At 45.9% G+C, this 21,937-nt stretch overlaps 1 protein-coding gene and 1 pseudogene across 1 annotated transcript in view; both read right to left on the bottom strand.

Moving 5' to 3' along the window:
* Positions 1-21,937, bottom strand: part of LOC136626716 (zinc finger protein 27-like) — a 659,137-nt gene that overhangs the window by 387,218 nt on the left and 249,982 nt on the right. The window lies entirely within an intron of this gene.
* The window catches only part of LOC136624988 (zinc finger protein 420-like), a 126,881-nt pseudogene that overhangs the window by 66,399 nt on the left and 38,545 nt on the right, over positions 1-21,937 (bottom strand).

The raw sequence follows: 21,937 nt of genomic DNA, 5'->3' as shown, positions 1-21,937 counted from the left end.
AACCTTGGGCTCATTCGCGGAGTTCTCGGGACTGGTAGTTAACATGGAAAAAACGGAAGCCCTATTCCATAACATCCCTTCTCACCTCCAAAAACTCATAGAATTAAACTTCGGTTTCAAAGCATCCCCACACTATATTACATAGCTGGGTATTAAACTCACCCACAACCTAGAAACTCTATATAAGTGGAACTACCCTCCTCTATTTGCATCATTAAAAACAGACTTAAAGAATTGGAATCAAACCAACATCTCATGGATAGGGCGTATCAACTCAATTAAGATGAACGTCCTACCCCGCCTCCTTTACCCATTCAGATGCCTCCCCATAGAGATTCCTGCAAGAGATTTACAAGAAATGCAAAACTCTATATTCCATTTTATATGGAGAAACAAAAGAGTTGGAGGCCTATCCTTTCCCAATCTGAAAAAGTGCTATGTTCGCGGGTGTCAAAAGACCCCTCTGGGTAGATATAGAGGCCTCCCTCCTGGCACCTGTGGAAATGGAAACTATCTTCTGGGATAAAAATGGGAAAGCCACAAGCATCCGACACCTAGCCCCACTAACACACCAGCAGTTTCTGATATGGAAGAGAAACAGATTCAAATATGCACTAATGACACCCATTTCACTGCTACTACCGGTTATTCCCAACCAAGCTTTCCCCTTAAGTCTACAAGAAGAAAATTTCCAGTGGTGGAGATCCAAGCACCTCACACTCGTTTACCATTTTACAACATCGGGCAAACTCCTATCCCCGCAACAAATAGAGCAAAAATACTTGGTCCCAAAACACCTTTGGCTAGAACTGAAGCAAATTCATAGCTTCCTTCGATCCTTGACAAGCTCCACGGACACCCCAATCATGCCTACACCGTTCGAAGGAGCGTGCATATGGGTCCCGCTTCAACCAGGCCTCATATCATCACTTTACACTAACATGAACAAACCCCTTGCAGAAATCAAACTCCCCTTCATGCAACGTTGGGAGTCGGATCTCGGCATCTCCCTCTCTCTGCCCCGCTGGCAGCACTGCTGCACTACTATTACAAAAGGCAGCCATCAGGTAACCCTCGCTGAATCCTCAGTCAAAATCTTACACAGAGCCTACATAGTCCCAACAATAATACACAAATACAACCCAACCACCTCTCCAAACTGCTTCAGGGGCTGCGACAATTTAGGCACAATAGCACACATCTGGTGGTCATGTCCAACAGTTACCACACTATGGAGGGGAGTAACTAGACTCATCTCCAGAGTCCTGGGTAAGACATTCCAACTGGCGCCATCTGCCTGCCTCCTGGCCGACAAACCTTTAGGCTACAACAACCAACAACATAAACTCGCACAACAAATATGTATGGCAGCTAAAGTCTATATTGCATCACAGTGGCTGAAACCCACTCTTTCCCTAGAACCAATTATCGCAAGAGTATCAAGAATGATGCTCTACAAAAAGCTGTCGGCTATGACGGAAGATAGTATGGAGCTCTTTCTGAAGACCTGGAAGCCCTGGGCAGACTACCTAGATATACCTAGATATACCAGGCCTGGCTAGACCCCTGAGTGCATGAGAGATCGATCGGTAGAAAATAATTTACTTCTAAGCCCAAAAATTAAAAGATTAACAAAATGCTCTGAACACACAAAATGAATAAACGGAGAGAACAGGGTGATGAATGAGCAAAATCGAAAGATAAAGGAGCACAAATCAATAGGGAGATAATATACCAAAAGACGAAACAGGTAAAACCGAGGGAGGAGAGGGGAGGACAGTAGAAATGAGCGGGCACCAAAATGCTCGAGTGCTTGTTCGTTACTCGAGTCAATCTTTCAGTGATGCTCGAGAGTTCGTTTCGAGTAACGAACCCCATTGAAGTCCATGGGCGACTCGAGCATTTTTGTATATGACTGGTGCTCCGCTAAGGTTTTCATTTCGGGCTCTGAGGTCTCACTATTAAGCCACAATAGTGGCAAGAGTGAGACCCCCCCCCCCCCCCCCCGCACTGTCAGCATAAAGATCATTCTCCTCTGCCACAGCTGTAACAGCTGTGGCAGAGAAGAATGATGTTAGCCTATTGAATTTAATGGAGCCGGCAATACAGCAGGCTCCATTGAAAGCAATGGGCTGCCGGCGAGCGCGGGATGAATTGTCGGGAAGGGCTTAAATATATAAGCCCTTCCCTGCAATTCATCCAGAAATGTGTAAAAACAAAAAAAAAATGTATAATCACCTTTCCGCTGCAGCCGGAGTTCAGCCGCGGCCACCGGCAGGTCTCCTGAACTGCTCAGAGTAGTATTCAGCAGGCGGGGCTTTAAAATCCTCAGGAGAACTGCCGGCGGCCGAGGCTGAACTCCGGCTGCAGCGGAAAGGTGAGTATAAATTTTTTTTGTTTTCTTTTTACACATTTCTGGATGAATTTCAGAGAAGGGCTTATATTTTTAAGCCCTTCCCGAAAATTCATCCCGCGCTCGCCGGCAGCCCATTGCTTTCAATGGAGCTGGCTGAATTGCCGGCTCCATTGAATTCAATGGTCAGTGCTCGTTTAATCGAGACGAGTACCGCGTGGTGCTCGTTTCGAGTAACGAGCATCTCGAGCACCCTAATACTCGAACGAGCATCAAGCTCGGAAGAGTATGCTCGCTTATCTCTAGAGGACAGCATACAAGCAAACCAATCCACCGGAATCGGACAACTAGTGTGGAATCTTAACCGCTACTCATGCTACCAACTATAATTTACATGTACCTATTAATGTTTACTTTAATGTTAAATCACTTTTCAGTCCGCAATATTCTCTAAAGACCAAAATGTTGTCTGTTCGCTCGCTATATGACGCCCCCTGCGTGGGCTCATGTTAAAGCAAGCTGTAATATTAATCTGAAAATTCAATAAAACACTTTGAGACAAAAAAAAGGTAAGAGCAACCAAAGACAACACAAATCATATATTTCATAAGCCGGAGGCAGCAGAAGAAGCGCTGAAAACATGGGGCATAGGTATTCAGGATTACGCCCCACCACAAACAAGTGCTAGACTCAAACGCCAACAACATCGTGAATCCCGTAAAATGAGATGAGGATCACTGAGTCACCTCTAGGATAAGACAGAAATCAAAAAGGAGGGCCTGTCTGGTTCAGCTGGACATTTCACCCCCACAAGAGATGCAAGCAAAGATCGCTTGTCATGCTTTTCTTTTACTGTTTTTGTTGACTTTTTCCTTCCTGAAATAGCTCATGTTTTCAGGACCCTAGATCTCTGGCACCTGCTGTTGGAGCAGGACTGTATTTGTTTTTATAATTATTATGCTTTTACAGGCATCTTTGAGTTCTACCATCATCCATGTTCCTGGAAGCGATCAGCAAAAAAGACGAAATGGCAATAAAAATTCTTTCTTTGAACTCTAATGGGTTAAACTCTCCTTATAAGAGATGTTCAGTTTGGAAAGAAGCGACCTCAAGGGTCACTATATAATCTTGGTGGGTTCTCTAAAGGCTGATTTAGGCACAGCGCTGTCCAGCTGTGTTCTCCATACCCCACTCGGAGCACTCGGCTGTATAACAGCCAGGCACTTCGAGCAGAGAACAGCTCGATGCAGAAGACAAGCGAGGCCACCCCGCTTGTCTTCTGCATCCTTCACTCAGAGCGCTCGGCTGTACAACAGCCGGGTGCTACGAGCAAAGAACAGCTGGATGCAGAAGGCAACCTGCCCCACTTGTCTTCTGCATCCTCTGCTGGGAGAGCAAGCTGATTGCTCAATGTTTGCAAGGAACACAATGATTATTGCTCAAAAATCGCTCAAAAAGATCTTTTGAGCGATAATCGTTGTGTTAAAATCAGGCTTTAGGAATACACAAGTTACATTAGTAGATGTATATGTCCCCAAGCAAATATATTTCCTTAATAGAGTTAAGAACAAGGTCAACAGGGTAGCAAAGGGCTCAGTACTATTGTGAGGGAACTTTAAGTTGATTCCAGACCAATCCATAGACAATCCATAAATTGAGAAGTGGGGTTAACCTAGGAGATTGGATACGCAGAGTGGCATTGTACGACTTGTTCCTTTGCCTCAATACGGCTGCAAGAGAATATTCACACTACTCCCCATGACATAGGCCATTCTCTCAAATCGACCTGTGTCTTGTGGATAAGGAACTCCTGGCTACAGTGATTGGATCAGAAGTAGGGACCTCCACGTGGTCGGACAATGCTCTATTAATGATAACCTTAGCCTTTGGGAGCAACTGACACATAAACAAGACCTGGAGAAACAATACATATCTAATGAACCTGCCCAAAATATAAAGAGGAAATGTGTTCGGCTTTGGAAGAATACTTCAAAATAAATGATACACCAGAAGTTGATCCATTAATACTATGGAATGCACAGAAGGCGTACGTAAGGAGAGGATTAGTAAAATTGGGAAATAGATACAGAAGAGATAAAAAAAAAAAAAAAAGATCTTTTGGCTCAGATCCAATCCCTGGAGGTTAAATTACAAGAGTCCTTATCTATAGAAATCCATGAGATGCTTTTCAAAACAAGAAGGGAATTGCATCAAGCTCGGCAGAGTACGTTCGCTCAACTCTAATCCCGTTACATTCAAGACAACATAAAATCAGATTATTTGCCGATGACATAATCATGACAATGTCACGGCCTTTGGAATCTCTAAGAATGGCGCAACAGATTTTAGAGAAATTTTTGGAGAAAATTAAACTAAATATAGATAAAACACAAATTCTGGGAATAAATATCAAAAAGCTTAAAAACTGCAATTCAATCAGAATTCCCCTTTATCTGTCAGGAAAAAAAAGAAGACTACCATATTTAGGTGTAATTTTAACCTCCCCAATTTCTGACATAGAAAAAGAAATCTACCCAGCTCTATTAAACTCAATTCAAGAGGAACTCGACCATTGATCTAGACGGAATCTATCGAGGCTAGGTAGGATTATGTCATATAAAATGAAGATCTTCCCTAAGGTACTATACACATTCAGTCTTCCCATTACCAACGTCCGGAGATACCCTAGCCAAATTTCAAAAGAACATGTCCAATTTTATTTGGGGAGGGAAGAAACCTCGGCTGAATCTATCAATTTTAGCCGTGCTTCGTAGGATGGGAGGTGCCGATATCGCTAATATTAAAGCATATTTTAAGGCCATTAAATTTAATCAATCCAGAACATGGGTGCGTAAAGGTAATAACTAGAGATGAGCGAACATACTCGTCCGAACTTGATGCTCGTTCGAGTATTAGGGTGTTCGAGACGCTCGTTACTTGTGACGAGTACCACGCGATGTTCGAGTTACTTTCACTTTTATCTCTGTGACGTTAGCGCGCTTTTCTGGCCAATAGAAAGACATGGAAGGCATTACAACTTCCCCCTGCGACGTTCAAGCCCTATACCACCCCCCTGCAGTGAGTGGCTGGGGAGATCAGGTGACACCCGAGTATTAAAATCTGCCCCGCCCGCGGCTCGCCACAGATGCATGCTGACATAGATCAGGGAAAGTGCTGCTGATGCCGGAGCTGCTATAGGGAGAGTGTTAGGTGTTATTTTAGTCTTCAAGAACCCCAACGGTCCTTCTTAGGGCCACATCTGACCGTGTGCAGTACTGTTGAGGCTGCTGGGAGCAGTGTTGCACATTTTTTTTTTTTTGTATATCGGGCGTGCAGACCATAGTGTCCTCAGTCTGCAGTCATTTTACAGAGTATAGGGGCAGTACTGGTGAGGCAGGGACAGTGGGAAAGGTGAAAGAGATATACTGGCTATATAGGCAGTGTGGTTGTTCCCAAAAAGTTAAAAAATATACAATATTTGGCCTGCCTGTCACTGCCTTCAGTTTACTGCGTCTCTGCTGGGGGTAGTAGTTGGTGAATTAATACCCAGCCTTGCGCATAATTGTTTCCTGCCTCTGCTGTGCGTTACGTACGCGAAGTCAGCCTCCAGCAGGGAAATCGAAATACAGTGTATATCACAGGCAGTGTGGTTGTTCCCAAAAAGTTCAAAAATATACAATATTTGGCCTGCCTGTCACTGCCTTCAGTTTACTGCATCTCAGCTGGGGGGTAGTAGTTGGTGAATTTATACCCAGCCTTGCGCATAATTGTTTCCTGACTCTGCTGTGCGTTACGTACGCGAAGTCAGCCTCCAACCATAGGCCAATAAGCGGCACATTTAATTACAGCGTTCTGTTTCTGCTAATCTCGTAATACACCATGCTGAGGGGTAGGGGTAGGCCTAGAGGACGTGGAAAGCCGACCTCTGGCTTTCGCCGCTTAGCCTCCAACCGAGCATGGTCGTGTGTGACAACGGTCATAACCTGGTGGCGGCTCTGCAGCTCGGCAGCCTCACGCACGTGCCATGCCTGGCCCACGTCTTTAATTTGGTGGTTCAGCGCTTTCTGAAAAGCTACCCACGCATGTCAGACCTGCTCGGTAAGGTGCGCCGGCTCAGCGCACATTTCCGCAAGTCCAAGACGGACGCTGCCACCCTGCGGACCCTGCAACATCGGTTTAATCTGCCAGTGCACCGACTGCTGTGTGACGTGCCCACACGGTGGAATTCTACGCTCTACATGTTGGCCAGGCTCTATGAGCAGCGTAGAGCTATAGTGGAATACCAACTCCAACATGGGCGGCGTAGTGGGAGTCAGCCTCCTCAATTCTTTACAGAAGAGTGGGCCTGTTTGGCAGACATCTGCCAGGTCCTTGGAAACTTTGAGGAGTCTACCCAGATGGTGAGCGGCGATGCTGCAATCATTAGCGTCACCATTCCTCTGCTATGCCTCTTGAGAAGTTCCCTGCAAAGCATAAAGGCAGACGCTTTGCGCTCGGAAACGGAGGCGGGGGAAGACAGTATGTCGCTGGAAAGTCAGAGCACCCTCATGTCTATATCTCAGCGCGTTGAGGAGGAGGAGGAGGGGGAGGAGCATGAGGAGGAGGGGGAAGAGACAGCTTGGCCCACTGCTGAGGGTACCCATGCTGCGTGCCTGTCATCCTTTCAGCGTGTATGGCCTGAGGAGGAGGAGGATCCTGAAAGTGATCTTCCTAGTGAGGACAGCCATGTGTTGCGTACAGGTACCCTGGCACACATGGATGACTTCATGTTAGGATGCCTTTCTTGTGACCCTCGCGTTACACGCATTCTGGCCACTACGGATTACTGGGTGTACACACTACTCGACCCACGGTATAAGGAGAACCTTTCCACTCTCATACCCGAAGAGAAAAGGGGTTCGAGAGTGATGCTATACCACAGGACCCTGGCGGACAAACTGATGGTAAAATTCTCATCCGACAGCGCTAGTGGCAGAAGGCGCAGTTCCGAGGGCCAGGTAGCAGGGGAGGCGCGGAGATCAGGCACCATGTACAGCGCAGGCAGGGGAACACTCTCCAAGACCTTTGCCAGCTTTATGGCTCCCCAGCAAGACAGTGTCACCGCTCCCCAGTCAAGGCTGAGTCGGCGGGAGCACTGTAAAAGGATGGTGAGGGAGTACGTAGCTGATCGCACGACCGTCCTCCGTGACGCCTCTGCACCCTACAACTACTGGGTGTCGAAGCTGGACACGTGGCCTGAACTCGCGCTGTATGCCCTGGAGGTGCTTGCTTGTCCTGCGGCTAGCGTCTTGTCAGAGAGGGTGTTTAGTGCGGCTGGGGGAATCATCACGGACAAGCGTACTCGCCTGTCAACCGAAAGTGCCCACAGGCTTACACTCATAAAGATGAAGAAAGCCTGGATTTCCCCAGACTTCTCTTCTCCACCAGCGGACAGCAGCGATACCTAAACAATACGTAGGCTGCACCCGCGGATGGAAGCATCGTTCTCTATCACCATCAAAAACGGGGACCTTTTAGCTTCATCAATCTGTGTATTATATTCATCCTCCTCCTCCTGCTCCTCCTCCTGAAACCTCACGTAATCACGCCGAACGGGCAATTTTTGTTAGGCCCACAAGGCTCAGTCATATAACTTTTGTAAACAATGTTTATACGTTTCAATTCTCATTAAAGCGTTTAAACTTGCACCTGAACCAATTTTTATTTTAACTGGGCTGCCTCCAGGCCTAGTTACAAATTAAGCCACAGTAACCAAAGCGATTAATGGGTTTCACCTGCCCTCTTGGTTGGGCATCGGCAATTTTTCTGAGGTACATTTGTACTGTTGGTACACCAATTTTTTTGGGCCCTCGCCTACAGTGTAATCCTTGCACTCATGGTACAGCAAGTTGTGTGGGGTTGGCCTACACTTTTGCTACATAAATGTAACTGGGGCCTTTTCTATACTGCAACTACTGAAATGTGAAACTGTGAGACTGTTATCTCCCTAAACTGCTGCAACGGGAATGTTACTGTGGCCTGTCTTGACTGCTACTACTACTGAAATGGAACTAATACTGTGCTCCCCTATACTGCTGCTTCGGAATTGTTACTGGGGCCTGTCTTGACTGCTACTACTACTGAAATGGAACTAATACTGTGCTCCCCCTATAATGCTCCTAGTGATATGTTACTGGGGCCTGTCCCTAATGCTACCGCTGAAATGTTACTAATTCTGGGCTCTGCCTATACCGTTGCTAATGCTATGTCACTGGGGTGTGGAAACGGAGGCTTCCCAAAGACCTGATGGCGGCGAGGCCATTTCCCACCAACGCGGTTACTGTTAAGGTGCATATAACCACGGACATGTGGAGAGGACACGTAGTGCCTCAAAAACATCCCCCTCCTCCTCCAACAATGAAAACATTCTTGGCAAATACCTTTGCATTGGTCCGTCTGGTGGCAGTCCAAGAATTTCACCTTTAACGACACAACAAGAGAGCCCCCCCACCATCCCCCGCCACGGCCCACTTAATCCTGGCCACATTCCGAAAACCAACTAAATAAAACCGCGCTACTAGGTCCGCAGTCGCCACGACATTCCCACCAACGCGGTTACTGTTAAGGTACATATTACCAGTCTGACTGGGGCATGCACTGTGGGCCGAAGCCCACCCGTATTGTATGTGACGTTAGCTCTGCTGAGCAGGGCACTGCAATGGGATACATTTATGTACCGCCGATGGGTTCCAGGGAGCCACCCATGCTGTGGGTCCACAGGGACTTCACATTAGGGATTTGTAGCTGCCAGTGTCTATGTATTAAAAACCCCAGTAAGACTGGGGCATGCAGTGTGGGCCGAAGTCCACCTGCATTTAATCAGACGTTACCTCAGCTGTGCTGGGCAATGCAATGGGATATATTTATGTACCGCCGGTGGCTTCCTGGGACCCACCTATGCTGTCGGTCCACACAGAGTTGTAACTGCATGTGTCGACTTATAAAGAACCCCAGTCTGACTAGGGCATGCAGTGTGGGCCAAAGCCCACCCGTATTGTATGTGACGTTAGCTCTGCTGAGCAGGGCACTGCAATGGGATACATTTATGTACCGCCGATGGGTTCCAGGGAGCCACCCATGCTGTGGGTCCACAGGGACTTCACATTAGGGATTTGTAGCTGCCAGTGTCTATGTATTAAAAACCCCAGTAAGACTGGGGCATGCAGTGTGGGCCGAAGTCCACCTGCATTTAATCAGACGTTACCTCAGCTGTGCTGGGCAATGCAATGGGATATATTTATGTACCGCCGGTGGCTTCCTGGGACCCACCTATGCTGTCGGTCCACACGGAGTTGTAACTGCATGTGTCGACTTATAAAGAACCCCAGTCTGACTAGGGCATGCAGTGTGGGCCGAAGCCCACCTGCATTTAATCTGACGTTAGCTCTGCTGTCCAGGGCACTGCAATGGGATACATTTATGTACAGCTGGTGGGTTCCAAGGAGCCACCCATGCTGTGGGTGCACACGGAATTCCCATTGCGGAGTTGTACCTGCGTGTGACTATTTATAAAAAACCCCGGTCTGACTGAGGCATGCAGTGTGGGTGGAAGCCCACCTGTATTTAATCTGACGTTAGCTCTACTATCCGGGGCACTGCATTGGGACAAACTACAGGAGCAATACAGCGCTAATGAGACGTGCACAGCTACGCTAGCATTGGAGTCCGCTGTAGGCACGCGATTGCTGAGGCCTAGGTCCTTGGTGCAGTGAAAGTCCGCTTCCTGCCTAGGATTGCTGAAGCTGTGGGCCGAGGCCTATGTCGTGGGCGCGGTGCAAGTCTGCCATGCTTGGCCGCTCAGATCAATTTTTGGTTCATGTCTTAGGCTTCCTAGGACCCCCCTATGCTGTTGGTGCAAACTTAGCTCCCATCGCGGTGTTTGACCTGTCTGGCACAAAGACACTGACTGACTTGGGTAGAGGGCAGAGCGCTGACGGCTTTCCCCTTGCAGTGTGGATTGAGCTATGCGACACCTTGACAGAATGAATAGTGTGTGGCACATGGGTTCCCCATTGCTATGCCCACGTTTGCAGCTCCTGACGGAGCTGGCACAGGATTGGAGTTCTCATTGCTTCTGTACAGCATTGTGGGTTATCGCCCTGCTCCTTTTAAAGAGGGTCGCTGCCTGGCCCCGCCAACCTTCTGCAGTGTGTGCCTGCGGTTCCTCCTCATGGCAGACGCACTTATAAATAGACATGAGGGTGGTGTGGCTATGAGGCCAGCGTGTGGCATGAGGGCAGCTGAAGGCTGCGCAGGGACACTTTGGTGTGCGCTGTGGACACTGGGTCGTGCCGGGGGGGGGGGTTGGGCAGCATGTAACCCAGGAGAAGAGGCAGCGGAGTGTCATGCAGGCAGTGATTGTGCTTTGTTGGAGGTAGTGTGGTGCTTAGCTAAGGTATGCCTTGCTAATGAGGGTTTTTCAGAAATAAAAATTGTTGGGAGGGGGGGGCCCACTCTTGTCGCTATTGTGGCTTAATAGTGGGACCTGGGAACTTGAGATGCAGCCCAACATGTAGCCCCTCGCCTGCCCTATCCGTTTCTGTGTCGTTCCCATCACTTTCTTGAATTTCCCAGATTTTCACAAATGAAAACCTTAGCGAGCATCGGCGATATACAAAAATGCTCGGGTCGCCCACTGACTTCAATGGGGTTCGTTACTCGAAACGAACCCTCGAGCATCGCGAAAAGTTCGACTCGAGTAACGAGCACCCGAGCATTTTGGTGCTCGCTCATCTCTAGTAATAACCCACGATGGGCAGGTATAGAAAGAAGTAATGCAAGAGGAAACTCCTATGAGGCTATATCATATGCGGCATCTCTGTTGGCAATTTTGGAAACTCCTGCAATGAAATTGCAAACTCAGGAGTTATCTCCTCCCATGCTAGGTCCAATTGAAGCATGGAAAGAATTTACAAGAACAATGGCTATTGATGGCATAATGCGGAGACCCTCAGTGCCAATTGAGACCTTATGCCTCCTCTTCAGAAGATGATCTTGCCTGACACGGGAATAAAACCTTTTGAAATATTACAAAAAAACTTTAATCTTCCACAGAGAGAGGGTTTTAACCATCGTAGGGTCAGATCATTCCTGCAAAGCTTCTTGATCCATACTGTGAAATTGCTTCTTAGTAATATTAACAAGATCACATTATCATCAAATCTAGAAAAACCAGCCACCGGACATAATATTAGAGTCACAGCGGGTATGTTTCTGAACACAGGACAAACAGGGGGATCCATTTTGGGGTGTAAATCCTCATTTTCATGTGCACTATTAAAAAAAACAAGCCTTCAAAATGACAGATTTGCAAAAATATGAAATTTTACTTTTCTCTCCTCTAAATGCATTAATTTCTGGAGAAAAAAAAACTATGGGCAAAAATACTCAATGAATACATTAAGGGGTATAGTTTGTAAAATGGGCTCATTTGTGGGGGTATCTATCATTCTGACCCCTATGAGCCTTTGTAATTTTGGCTTGGTGCAGGAAAACAAAGTGTTCCTGAAAATGTTAATAATTATTGTAAAATTTGTACATCTCCCAAATGGCAAAAACACTTAAGTAAACAGATAGAAATATAAAGCTTATCAAAACTTTGTACATTATGTTTGCACATATTTGAGATACTGCAATTGAAAATGTGAAAAAAAAATAGAATATTTTCTAAATTTTCCCAATTTTGGCGCTTTTAATAGAGTTGCATCAATTCAATGGGTCTATTTTTACCATCTAAGTGAAGTACAATATGTGGTGAAAACACCATGTCAGAATCACTTGGATATGCAAAACCTTTATGGAGTTATTCTATGTCAAAGTAACAGGTCAGATTTCCAAAAGTTAGCTTAGTCACTAAGGGGTTAAAAGTTTCTTCACATCTGTGTTCATCATCTCCGTTGTTCTACTCAGTCACAGAAGAACAAAATGATCAGAGTTTTGGTTCTGTTTGAGGACAGACAATAATGACCCCCAACGACCTCCAATTGCCTTATAGTAGATCTGTTGGGTTTCCGTCATTCTACCAGAACAACCGGCTCTATTACTTTCCCGGCATTTATGATGAATCGGCAGTAAATCCTCTGCCGTAGATGTGACCAGAGACTGACATAGATAAGAATGATGGAACGTGACGTCATCCCCAGAATCTCTCACCTCTCCTGTAAGCTGGAAGAGTATCTCTAGGGTGAGGGTAAATATACTCTCCGCCATCTTGTCCCTCTTTCTATCCATCCTTATCGGGTCCATCAGGAATATTATCTGATATAGAAGATATCAGCCGAGGATCCTGAATGGAGAGAAGACGAGACAATGTAAACCACCCCAAATCTCTGGATTATAGGGGATTCAACGACAGCTATAAATAAGGGTGTATTCACACGGGCGATTTTCAGTACGATTTCTGTGTGTTGCGAGATGAACAGAAATCACACATGAAAAGAGCCATTATTTTACATGAGCAATTTTTCTGACGATTAGAGATAGAGAGATCGCAGCGTGTCTTATATTGGGGTGATATCGCTCATTATTTCCTATGGAACTGTATAAATTTGCCGCACCCTGGCGCGCTGTGTGATGTTTATACGAGGCATTGTGAATGTTCTGTTTTACTATTTGGCATGTGAACATCTCATGTGCAGCGCTGCCTTTTTATCACAAAACACACATCGCACTCGCAGGCAAGAATGCAGGTTGTACGTTTATTATCGGTCCGAGTTTACTGGATCAATCATACACTTCCAATATAAGTACAGCCTAAGGGTACATGCGTACAGATGCTTAAAAAGTTGCGCCTGAGATCCTCGGCACTTGGCCATCCCATCCATGTGCATCCGATGTGCGGGACACCACACAGTGACAGGTACTGTTCTCAGCTGAGATTCGGACAGGAACGGGACATGCTGAAACTTATGTTCAGTTGGACTATTCGTCTGAATAAACAAACAAATCTATGAACGGGCGCTATAGTCAACTGATTTTTGTATTAATTTTTCGATCTGAAAATGGATGAAAAAACATCGGTGTGCGTGTACCCTAAGGATGATAAACACAAGAACTCGGTAAATAATGGGATTTTTACCGCAGGGTTTGATGAAAACAAAACTAATATACATACATATATATTTATGTCCCCGGAGCGAACATGAACCGGTGAGGCTATGATCGCTCTGATAATACACGGCTATACTTCTGTACTGCAGCGCATCATAGCTTATCCTAGTGATTACAGACCCGGACGCCATTGACTGGCATTTATTTGCCATGGCAACCCACTGGCCCTCCACGTTTACATGATTCTCTCTCTGTGAGCCTTTTACATGCTGCGATCAACATGGATTGTGTCATGTAAGGGGTTAACTGCGGGCACTGATGTTCTTACTGATCCCTGCTGCTGCAGCGGGAGGCCAGCGGGGTGAGAACATCACTCAGTGTGTACATATAAGCCCCGGAGCAGGAAGGGGTTAACCAGGGGGATTAATAACGCTATGAAGATACAACATGTTATCCGCTATTTCTTCCCCAGTGATTTGGAGGAGTCCGGCCGCTGAAGAAGGATCGGGCGGCCAAAACGTGTCCAGCGCTTCCCGCTAAATGCTACAAACAGCACATCCAGCCGGGAGCTGCGAGCCGAGAAGTTCTGGGGGATTTACTGGTTTCAGAAGACGGAAGATTCTGGAGCGACGAGACGGCGGCTGCACCTCCCAAACCCCAGAGCATCAGTGAGCCGGCGGCCGCGAGGAACGGGGTAAGACTCCTCCGGAGCGCCGGCAGAAGCTGCTGTCCGTCTGCAGCCGCTCAGCAGAAGGGGCTCCCAGGACTAAAGACCTCATGGGGGATTCTGGGGCCGCAGGAGGCAGAAAAAGGGGCATTTTGTGGGGATTTGGGGAAAGCGCTCGTTCTATCAGTTGTGTCACTTATTTATATTCTTCTGGGGGGATTTTGTACGGATTGTAGAAAGCGAATTTGTAGTGGAGGCCGAATAATCCTGATTGTAGCTGGAGATGTTCTCTGCCTTCCGGAGGCTTCTATTCCCAGTCATGTTACAGGCCTGCCAATAGGGGGCGCTGTAGAGGCCTTGTACCATCTCCTATGTACATCCCAGACTGCCCAGAAGAGCGTTAAGGCCCATTTACACGGGACGATCCCCGTTCAGAGATATTCGCGCAGCCGAGGGGTTGGAACGAGAGTCATCCCATGTAAATACCTGCAGGGACTGAATGACTGCCTGCTTACAGAGAATGGAGGGGGTGAGGGGAGAATGCTCCCCAGCTGCCTCGCCTCCATGCTGGCCGCGTGTAACAGCCCAGCAGTGGGCTTCACTGGGACGGACTGTCAGATATCGTTTACCCCGCAGCTCGTCCTGTGTAAACGGGGCTTTACATGGCCATGAATCTCCTGCACCTCCCCGGGGTCTCCACAAGGAGAAGTTTGACCCCCACATACCTCCACCTGCAGTCGGACAGGAGCCGTGGGGTTGTTCTGTGCTTACAGGACCTGTGATGATGTCACTGTCATGTGATCAGTGTGTGGGAGGAGACAATGGGTCACATGACCAGGTCTGTCTGCTCAGTGGATGCAGGACTCTGCTGTGGGAGGATGTATTCAGAGAGTGGATGGAGTCGAGCCGAGCGTGTGTGAGATTAAAGGGGTTGTCCCGCGAAAGCAAGTGGGGTTCAGCACTTCTGTATGGCCATATTAATGCACTTTGTAATATACATCCTGCATTAAATATGAGCCATCCAGAAGTTATTCACTTACCTGTTCCGTTGCTAGCGTCCTCGTCTCCATGGTGCCGTCTAATTTCAGCGTCTAATCGCCGGATTAGACACGCTTGCGCAGTCCGGTCTTCTCCCTTCTGGATGGGGCCACTCGTGCCGGAGAGCGGCTCCTCGTAGCTCCGCCCCGTCACGTGTGCCGATTCCAGCCAATCAGGAGGCTGGAATCGGCAATGGAACGCACAGAGCCCATGGGGCACCATGGGAGAAGACCCGCGGTGCATCCCTGGGAAAGGACCGGCAGCCATCTTAGGGAGAAGATTTTTTAAACTCCTTATTTCATCGGATCGGTGAGTAGCAAGCGGTTTAAAAACCGCTTTAAATTGCTATTTTATGCCAGGGGGGGTGACAGGGGGAATGGGGTAAGGTAAAATTTTGATGCTTGCCACAAGACAACCCCTTTAAGTAGCAGAGCTGAGTGTGTGTGAGACAGAGGAGCGGTGCCGAGGAATGCAAGGGAGGGGGCCTGGATACTTTATCTCTGTCCTACCCAGTAATAGAAATGGTTCCATTTAACCCCTTCACTACTTGCACTAGCAGGATGCTATATCTTTCTAGTCTACAATCTAATAACAAAAGTAATCAACTGATATATTGATCTACAATTTCCTTAACATTCCCCACTTTAGACCAATATATCAGCCCAGCATCTGAGTACGATTATGTTCCATATATATATAATGGCTTTAGCACGCACCCCCTGGCCTCCTCAGGCCCGAAGTTTTATTACCAGTTGGTCCCGGTTCACACTTCAAGATTCAGTACGGAATTATTTCATATACAAGTATTACATCGATCCGTATATACAAAGATATTTCACCAATTGGATTCAAAATTCGGCTTTAGACTTAGAGAATCTTGGCCTTAATTCATTATCTGATTTCCTTTTCTCACTGTATGCAGTGTATCTTAACCATTCCGACCACTTATTCTTTTCCTCATATCCCAATTCTAAAGCTAGCTGGTCTTCCATTGTGAGATTTGTAAACCTTATAGTGTCACCCAAGTCTTCAACCATTGTGTCACTCTGTGTTATAAGGCCCATTTACAGGGAGCGATGATCGCTTAGACATTTTGAGCAATCATTTTGCATAAATTGTAAGTAGCTACTCAACTACTTACCAGTAATTAAGTATGCAAAGAAAGCCTTCACAGAATGCAGCTAATAGCCGGAGGGCGCTTATCTGCATTCAGATCCTTTGTTCTCCACTGGGAAACAATGCTATCAGCACTCCCCCTGGAGAACTGCTGATAAGGCTGAGGGACGATTTTTAGGTTGGACTGAATTTAACAATCAGCTAAAACGAAGCGAAAAGTACACGATGGCCGCGCATTTAGACGCAACGATTATTCCTCAAACGATCGCTTTTTGGCAATTTTTCAGCGATCATCACTCCGTGTAAATGCGCCTTTAGTTACTTCCATATATTCTGTTTTATTTTGAATTACTTGTATAAAGAAATGTCCTACTGGATTTATTGCAGATACCCATGCACCTATAGCAAAGAGCCTTTGGTCTTTTAGGGTAGGATTTTGCAGTGTGATCAACAATTGATTACAATCTTTGCTATGCGTGCATGGGGCGTTTACTGCCTTTGTGATTGATAACCTTTTTTTTAGTATTAAGCCTTGTGCATCTGTCCTTGGCATTATATAACCCCAATCCTGAGTCCATCCTTCACACTCAGTCCCCAGGGAGATGTATTTGTCTGCCCAGGTCAGTTTCTTTGCTACATTTTGATCCCCACAGTCCATCATCTGACACATATCTACCAAAATGGTGTTCATCACTCCTTCTGTAAAAGTTAAATTTAGAGCTTTGCCAGTTCTATCCCACCGTGCTGGTTCAGACATTCCCCAGTAACGGTTCCCTGGTCCCCTCCAACAAAAAATGTTCTCCAGATTCACCAATATTCCCAAAAGTAATACTGTCCCTCCCATCCTGCACTGAAGGTTCCTGTGGTTATGGGGTTGGAATTCTTCACCGCCTTAGAGATGTTAACCACCTTATGTAGTATCTCCCCCGTCAACAAATTATTCGGGGAACCTCCAACGGACTGTCGCTGCTCTGCCTGTAAAACCTTTTTACAATGGGACAGGTGAATCCAGGTTTGTCTTTCAGCTGTGGGGGTGGTGAGGGGCGCTTGGTGGAGTCTTTCCCACTTTGGGGTCTTCCAATTGTATTTCATTTTGGGGGCATGTGTTTGCACATCTTCTCCTGTGGAGGTGACAATACCTCTGTTTTCCATTGCTGTGCAAACACGTGTATTGTGAAAAAGGGATATTCGCTATCGTTGTAAATGGTGACCTTTTTACCCTGTACCCACTGACAGGCCTTAGCCAAAGTTACCAGTTCTGCTGCCTGTGCAGAGTAGTGCCCTGGCAAGGACCCAGCTATTATGGTCTCTTCTAGTGTAACCACACAGCATGCGGTGGCGTTGGTGCCATCGGAGTTCTTCCTGGATGACCCATCTACAAAAAGAGTGTATTCTGGGTCTGTGAAAGGTATGTCCTGTAGATCTGGTCTGGGTAACAGTTTTTGTGCCATCTCTCCTAGACAGTTGTGTGGAGTACCGTCTGATGAAATAGGCAGTAAGGTAGATGGATTGAGTGTAGTACATGTCAATATCATCAAGTGTGGCTGTGAGATCAGTAGTGTCATGCAGGAGAGATGTCTTTTTTTTAACACTGTCCCGACTAATAAAACTCTGTACGTCAGATAAAACACGGCACTAGACCATGCCATGAAATTCTAACCAGAAAACCGTAGCAACGTCCCAGGAAAAACCCAGCTGCCTACTATTACGACCATTCCGCAACCCAATACACGGAGGAATGTTTAAAGATCCAAATCAGAGCTGGACCCTGACCTGCAAGAAAAGAAAATAACATACAGCAAGGCATAAAATAATACAATTCCCAATAACTGAGTGTTTTCATGGTTTAACTTCATAGCAAGTGGGGACAAATATATGATTAATATCGGCGTGACTCCCATTTACCTATCTGGACTCAGTCCCCAACCTGCTGCCTTTGTTGCTGCACCTATTCGAAAAGAATGAAGAACAAATAGAGAGCTATCAAGGCCTTATAAAAAAAAATGCTACAAAATTGAAATTTGGTCAAAAGTGAACTGTCCTCATAGCTGGCCAGCGACGGCCTTTGTTTGAGAATGAGGTTCTCTAAAAGGCCTAGACATGCAATCCAAGAGCACCTCCTTTTACCGCTTGTCCCTTACTATGTTAAGATGCAGAAGGGCAGACCAAAGATTTTTATTGGAGCAAGGAATGATCAGAATGCTAAAACCATCGTGAAATTCCAAATGCAGAAGTTGTGCCTTAAGCCTATCAGGGAAACTATTTAGGAATGGGGCCATGTCTGGAAGTTTCACCGGAGTCTTCCCTTTGCCCAAAATTAGATATTCCTTTTCTCTTTCCTTTACCAAAACATCGGGATGCCTCATGGGAAGTCCTGTCACAGTGGGAACAGATGTCCTTAAATTTACGGTTCCCAGCAAATGCATTGTTCTTTGTTAAATTGTCAACACCTGGAAACATGGAAGCATGGGAACTACTGGACAAGCCAGATGACCCAGCTACCCCTTGTAAGGACTGCCCATATCTTACCGGTCCAACCACCCTCAACCACAGGCTAATCTTTTTGTGATTGCATCTAATATTTGGGTTAACCGCTTTCCTTTGCCTGATAGCAATAGCTTACCATTTATAGAACACAAGCATGTAAGGTTTTACACATTTATTTGTGATTGCTAACAAGTTTTTAGACTTCAACACAATTCTAATTTCCAAAGGCAAAAAATACCCAGAGGTAATATCCCCTAAAAGCTCATCTAAATACTTAATTATTCAAAAACACAAAGAGAACATGGAATAATATTTGAAATAAAGGGGCGAATGAGATGTGACTAGTAGTCATCAGTTAGTATTGTGTGTGTAATTGTGCACATACGCACTAAAACATAGGCCTGGATGGCCAACTTCCAAAAGCCTAGAGGCTCGATATAGCTCTGGTTGTTCCTCCCCCTGAGGATGCCAAAAGGCGAAATATGTTAGGGGGGCTATAATTAGGTTTTAACAAGGTGTTGGTGCTGCTGCTTTATTAATCTCTACATAGGCTTTTGGAAGTTGGCCCTCCAGGCCTATGCTTTAGTGTATATGCACATTTACACACAATACAAACTGATGACTACTAGTCACATCTCATTTGCCCCTTTATTTTAAATATTATTCCATGTTGTCTTTTTGAATAATAAAGTATTTCGATGATATTTTAGGGGATATTCTTGGTATTTTTTGCCTTTGGCAATGTGTTTGTAAGACTGGAGTATTCCTAGGGCACACTCATAATATATTTATACGTTTTTAGACTTGTAAAATATTCTCTACACACGGTTGGTATACACTATAGATGTGTTATCTGGGTTCTAGGTGATTTTTAGATAAGACATTAACTGGCAGCTGTATAGATTTCTTGCTCATCTTGTTATACATGTGACTTCGCTTTCACTTTTAATGTTGGATCTTTTTTCTTGTACTATTTTAGTTGAAAAAAAAAAGAGAAAATGTCTTCTTCCCTGATAAGTTATTTGATGTTTAACCAGATAAGATTTGTGAGCGCTGCATTAGCAAAATTCAAAACATTAATATGATCTTCCCCATGTGAGGTTTTTGATAGTCAACAGGATTTGACTTCCAAGTAAAGTATTCCCAACATTCAGGATATGATGTGCAGCAAGATTCAATTTCCGGCTAAAACATTTACATTTCTCACGGAGGGGGACTTGGCTTATGGCAGAGTCGGACACCTTTCCACAGAGCTCCTGCTAATCCTAGTAATCTACAGCCTTAATAGGCGTCCTTGTGGCACCAACCTGGCAAGACAGGCAGTCGGAAGCAACCCTTAACACAGAGGGCAACAGAGGAGGACGGCTCTGGATCCATAGCAGTCTGATCCCTGCACCCAAGATGGCTGCTCACCGCACTTCAGGTGCAACACAGCAGAATAAGATCACTGCCACAGCGTCTCCAGGACAGAGAATTCACACGAAAAAAGTAACCAGACAGCGCCTAAGGATAGTTATTCAGTTGAACGAAAACTATGAAATTCTAATCCCCCAAAGGGGGAGAGCTGCGGAAATAATTGGGGTCTCTCATGAGAGTAGTCCCAAGAGGAAAATCAATAGAAAACAACTATTGGCACAAAAATCTTTCTGCGCTCAAGGAATTGTAAGTTTCGACAACTGGTTATTGTCAAATAACAGAAAGGAGTCACACTTACTCGGGAGGAGGGGGTATGATGACAATAAGCCCCCTCCTTGAAGTGAGGTCTCCTCACTGTCCAAACAAACGTCACGTTCCAAGCGTATTAATAAGACGGTATCACCTTTATTCCAATACACGATAAATATGGGCAACGCGTTTCTGTGCTCACAGGCACCTTTCTCAAGCCATAATTTGTTGTGTAGGTTGTACTCGGGTCTTTTTCTCCACACTGTTTCTTTCTGTCTCTTTTCCTCCCTCTCTTAGCTTGTTAATCGCTGCAGCACTGCACACTACCTCCTCTCTCGTCTACCTCCGGTGCAGTGAGGAGACATCACTTCAAGGAGGGGGCTTATTGCCATCATACCCCCCTCCTCCCGAGTAAGTGCGACTCCCTTCTGTTATTTGACAATAACCAGTTGTCGAAACTTACAATTCCTTGAGTGCAGAAAGATTTTTGTGCTAATAGTTGTTTTCCAGAACAGAAAGAGCTAGCAGGTACCTCTAAACATCCCCTGTGGGAGGAGGCAGGCAGGAGACCAGGACCTCCACAAGTGTGGGGCTTATCACACTCAGCCCAGGGGGATATGTCTGCAGGGACACTCACAGCACAGCAGGGGGAGGCAGAGATACTAATTCTGCAGGCATTGCAGAGGCTTCTCCCCTGTAGCTGAAAGCACCAGAAGCCAGCTTAACCCCTCAGACTCCAGAGCACTTCCATCCCCGCAGCTTCAGCAGTAGTCTCCCTCAACCACTAACTCCTCTCCACTACACAGCTCAGCAGAGGGACACGCAACTAACCCCTCACTGTATGGAGTAGAAGATGAGTGGGATTGGAAAGAGAGAGATAGAACACATAGGCCATCATCTAGTAGAAGCAGAGGAGGTACACGATCATATATATACACATATTAATGATCACCATACCATATTCAACAAGAATGCTAACCAAACCTTGGATATCCTAACACACCTGGATGACATTGAAAATCTCCACAGGTGTAATAACATCCGTATCAGAGGTCTACCTGAGGTCTACACATGCGATTTCTCTAGTCTATGGATTGCTACAATATGAACAGACTGAGAGCTTTGAACTTAGCTGGGTGGGAACATGGGTGAGAGAGCATTGGGTAGGGCTTTCTCTGGAGAGCTCTGGTCTAATCCTATATACTGCCCCTTAAAATGACTGTATCAAGTAGGCTTCAAGAGCTCAACTTTAAAATAGTCTCACACTTGTACAGACCCCAACCAAACTACACAAAATGTTTTCCTCTGTATCAGAACAATGCTGGAGGTACTTGTCAGACTCTGGTTGCACATTTGGTGGGAGTGTCAGCTCCCTTATGGCAGGACATCTCTAGGTTATATGTAGCGGTATGTAGAACCTCAATTGATATCACCCCAGAGATGACACTTTTGTCCATGTTCCCGGGATCAGTATCTAAAAATAAAAAGTATTGTTAAGATATTTTATCATGGTAATGTGACAA

The sequence above is a fragment of the Eleutherodactylus coqui genome, chromosome 4 (genome assembly GCF_035609145.1).
Source record: "Eleutherodactylus coqui strain aEleCoq1 chromosome 4, aEleCoq1.hap1, whole genome shotgun sequence".
In the NCBI taxonomy this organism is placed as follows: Eukaryota; Metazoa; Chordata; class Amphibia; order Anura; family Eleutherodactylidae; genus Eleutherodactylus; species Eleutherodactylus coqui.
This window is presented reverse-complemented; position numbering and strand designations above follow the sequence as displayed.